This window comes from Nannospalax galili, unplaced genomic scaffold, assembly GCF_000622305.1.
Source record: "Nannospalax galili isolate Female #2095 unplaced genomic scaffold, S.galili_v1.0 scaffold430, whole genome shotgun sequence".
NCBI lineage: Eukaryota > Metazoa > Chordata > Mammalia > Rodentia > Spalacidae > Nannospalax > Nannospalax galili.
The window spans coordinates 1,471,756-1,476,443 of NW_008328607.1; positions in this window are offsets into that span (position 1 = coordinate 1,471,756).

The window sequence follows — 4,688 nt, forward strand, 5'->3', positions numbered from 1 at the left end:
CTGCTACCAAATACTTGAGAGAAACACCTGAAAAGGAAGAACCATTTCTTTCGGCTCATGGATCAGCCATAGTAGACTGTGGGCCCGAGATGAGGGGGAATATAAGGGTAAGGAGCAGGCTGTGGGGCAACGCTTACCTCATGGCACCCAGGAAGCAGAAAGCAAGAAGTGATGTGAGACCAAGCATGCACCCCAGCAATCTACTTTTCCAGTTAGTTCCCAAATGCTGATCTTTGCACCATTCCTCAAATAGTACCAGCAGCTGGGAACCACACCTTCACCACAAGAGCCTGTGGGGGCCATTTCAGATTCAAGTCATAGCAGAATATCTTGATATCAACCTCCTGATTTTTATAATTGTACTATGGCTATAAAACAAAATGTTTCTGTTTTTTTGAGAAATGCTGGGTCTGAAGAGATGGTTCAGTGGTCAAGAGCACTGGCTGCTCTTGCAGAAGACCCCGGTTCAGTTCCCAGCACCCATATGGTGGCTAACAACTGTCTGTAACTCCAGTTCCAGGGGATTGGTTGCCCTCTTTTTACCTCCACAATCTTGCACACGTGGTACACTTACATCCATGCAGGCAAAACAGTCATACACATAAAAAATAAATATTTTTTTTAAAAAAGGAAGAAATGTATACTCAGGCTGGTGACAGGACCCAGTGGGTAAAGGCCCTGGCCCAAGACCAACAACCTGAGTTCGGTCCTTGAGATCCACATGGTGAAAAGGGAGAACCAATTCTTGCAAGTTGTCCTGTGGCCTTTGCACACTGTGCTGTGGCATGTGTACCTAAACACATATACATACACACAAAAGGAAAATGTGAAGGAAACACACTGACATTTTGTGGTCAAGAAAAATCATATTTTCAGTGTAATCTCAAATTGTTCAGAAAAAATATATTCAGAGAGACTACAACATCAAATATGATAAAATGCTAACATTTGGGAGTCTAGTTGAAAGGTATATGCTTTTTGTACTATTTTGATGATTTTTTCCCCTAACTCTAAAATTATTTCAAAAGTCCTAAAATCTTTGTACATGTGTTTATAAAAATAAAGACAACAGGTTTGGTAAGTATGCACTGTTTAAAATAATTTTTTGATTCCGTGCTCGAGTTGAGGCACAGGCAAACTGCATTTGATGATGAAAGAACTTAGATCCCAAATATCTAAATCAATGTGATAAACTCAGGACTGAATGATGTCTAGTAGCTCAACAGCAGTGTTAAAAATATTGTACTTAGGGGCTGGAGCTGTTACTCAGAGGTAGAGCATGCATGAGGCTGAGCTCAATCCCCAGCACACATACAAAAACAACAAAAATCCTTGTATTTTGGAGCCGGGCGTGGTGGCACCCACCTTTAGTCCCAGCACTCGGGAGGCAGAGGCAGGTGGATCTCTGTGAGTTCAAAGCCAGCCTGGCCTACATAGCGAGTTCAAGGCCAGCTAGGGCTACAGGGAGACCCTGTCTCAAAAATAACAACAAAAAAAGAAAAATCCCTGTACTTTAACTGTTGATCAGTAGGTGTGACCTTTGTGTCAGTCAGTGATACCCTCCAGTGACTCACTGGATATCTTGGTTTTCATTTCTATGCAAGTATGACTCACAGGCAAGTTCTATGCTGTGCTCCCTGCTCAGTCTGTACATTCATAAGAGCACAATGCACACAGAAACGAATGGAGGAGTCAAGTGTATCCTAAGAGGGAGAACGGCAGGAATTGAGGGAAGCATCATCGAACAAGTTACAAAGAAGTTTCCTTCAGGCTCATATTTGACACTTCTGGTTGAATTGTACTGACTCCCAGCTAAAACCATGTCCACTCCAGAGGTTCTCACGACCCAATGTATTAAAGAAGCTTTTTAAATTTCTTTATTGGATTTTTGTGTATTTCATACATAAAATTATCTTTATACCCCCTTCCCCTTTGGCACCCTCCCATAGCTCCCCCCCGCAACTGGAGTTCATACATTCTGTCATTTGTATTAAGGCCTATTATGTAAAGTTAGTGTCCTGAGATGTCCCTCAGTGCTTTCATCCACGAAGGTGTAGTCAGCTTATCTAGAGTCTCTCCCTTCAAAAAGATCAGCTCTTCCTCACCCAGCAGTAATCAGCTGCCAATAATTCTTGCCCACTAAGATTGGGGCTTGCTGTTCATTTCCACAGTTCTTGCTGGGTTTTGCCTGCCTAAGTTTGCATGGGTCTTGTACATGCCAACACCATTACTGTAAGTTTGTATGGAAGGATCCCTGGTGCCTGTAGGAATATTTCTGTATGGTCATACACTTCTTCCCTGGCTCTTACAATCTTTTTGCCACCTCTTCTGCAATGGTCCCTGAGCCCTGGGTGGGTAGACCTCAATACAGGAGACCTGTCCAAGGACCCACACTCTGCCAACTCTTATTCTCTGCATTTTGGCCTTTTGTGTTCCTGGCCCTCTGTTGCATGAGAGAGCTTCAGTGATGAGAATTGAAAGATGCATTAGTGTTCTCTTCATTCCCTGTTCTATGTTCCATGAGTCTTAGGTGTAGAGGTTGCATCCTAGATGTGCTACTTAGGTGTGGGCAATTCAGAGAATCTCTGTGTGTGACCAGTGATGTAACTCTGTAATAATCTCTGTCTGTTGAAAAAGAAACTATTTTGATGAGTGGTGATTGGGATACTCGTCTGTAAATTTAAGGATCCATATTTTGCACATAGTAAGAAATTACATTTGCCTAGGGCTATGAGAGCCTTGGGGTTTTCTCTATGACCCCTCCAGCTATGTGTATTTGGCTAGGTTTACTGTACCACAGGAGTTTCCTTCCATTGAGTGGTCTTTAAGTCCAATTAGGTAGCTGTTGGTTACCCCTAAGATAAAAGTGCCACTACTGCACCAATGCCATTTGCTGTGCTGGTCATTGATGTGGTTTTTAGGTCTTGAAGCTGGGGTTGGACCATCGATTGATGTTCTCCCTTAGCAGTTTGCGTACTGCTCTCCAAATCTATGATAGCCAGCCTTCAGGGGAGGTGGCTTCCAGGTCAGTTCCAGCTCCATTGCTCCAAATCCTGTATTCAAAGTATGTCCTCTCTTCAGCAATAGGGTCTTACTACCAAGTTCTGGGAGGCAATCAGGGACTATGGCAATAGCCCATGTAATTTTGGGAATCTCTTGGACTACCCTGGCCAATAACTCAAAGGAAGGTTTCTCCTGTCTGGCACTGTTTCTTGTTATATAGTCTCCAGTTATACTCAGGGACTCATGTAGGACAGTATGTATGTATAATTTTTTCCAGTTTTTGGACTAATATGATTCCCTCTGGATTTTTATACTAGTTGGCACTATTTATCTCTCCTCTTTCTCTCCCTGTCTTATCCTCCCTCCCTGCCCTTCCCTTTTAAACTGTTCCCATTTTCCTCATTTCCCTTGGTAATTTCTGTCTGCTATGGTCCCACCTCTTTTGAGCTCCTTCTTTCCCTTTGTTCCCATAGTTCTTTGTATAGCCCTCTTCCCCCCCCCTTTACCCCGTTTTTACACATTTCTCCCTTAGTAACTCCGGTTTCCTACTATTCTTCTCTTTTAGGTTCCTTCTTCCCCTCCCTGGTTTCCTTCCATTTTCCTGGTTATATGAAAGAGTCTTATGTACCAGTCTGTTATTTGAAATCATGGAATTCAAAACAGCAGGAATTCACAATCTACAGGCTCTCCAAATAAATACAAACAAAATAAAATAGTCCAGAAATTAAAAACATGCCCCCACAATGGGGAGGTCTGTATCAGACTGCTGACACGAGTTGATGAATGCCACTGCAACTGAGTCTAGGGGATAGAGCAGGAAATATTCAGTGCATAAACTTTTTAACTGTAATGGAGATGGCTACCCCAGCAGCTAACTTACTCAAATGACCTTTTTTTCCTTGTGTATATTACTCAGGGACTTTTCTTTGCAGTAATGAATGAAAGGCTCCCAAAAGTATAAAGTTGCACCCTAAGTTCTTATGGACAAAGCCTCTAGAAGTATGTAAATTGCTAGCACTCCTTTGGGGACATAAGACTTGTGGCCTACCCATGAAGTATGTCTTCCAGGAAAGTGTGGAAAATCCAAATTGAATAGAATTCAGTCATGGAGTCAGGATTTCACTGGGTGTGGTGGTATACACATTTAACCCCATGGTTTCAGAGGCAGTTCCAGGACATCTGGGGCTACAGGGAGGCCCTATCTCAAAAACAGAACCAAAACCCTCTACTCGAACTTGTGCTGTCCATACACTTCTAGGTATGGGACCATCCACTGCAGCACAGTCAAGTGCCAGGAGCCACATCCTTAGAGAAACTTGACTCTCCCTCCCCCAGAAGCTATCAACTGTCCACAACTCTTCAGGTAGGGGTGGGGGCTTATGAGCCTTTTTTTTGTTTTTTGGTCTTTTTGAGACAGGGTCTCCCTGTAGCCCCAGCTAGCCTGGAACTGACTATGTAGACTTAGACCAGGCTGGCCTCGAACTCACAGAGATCCACCTGCCCTCTGCCTCCCAAGTGCTGGGACTGAAGGCATGCACCACCACACCCCAGCCTTTTGTAAGGCTTAAGACAGGAGCCAAGAATAGGCTCTGAATATGGAGCTCACCAATGTGCTTAGACTAGCTGGCCAGCAAACCCCAGGGATCCTCATGTCTGTGTGTCGTCGTCCCCGTCCCCGTCCCCCC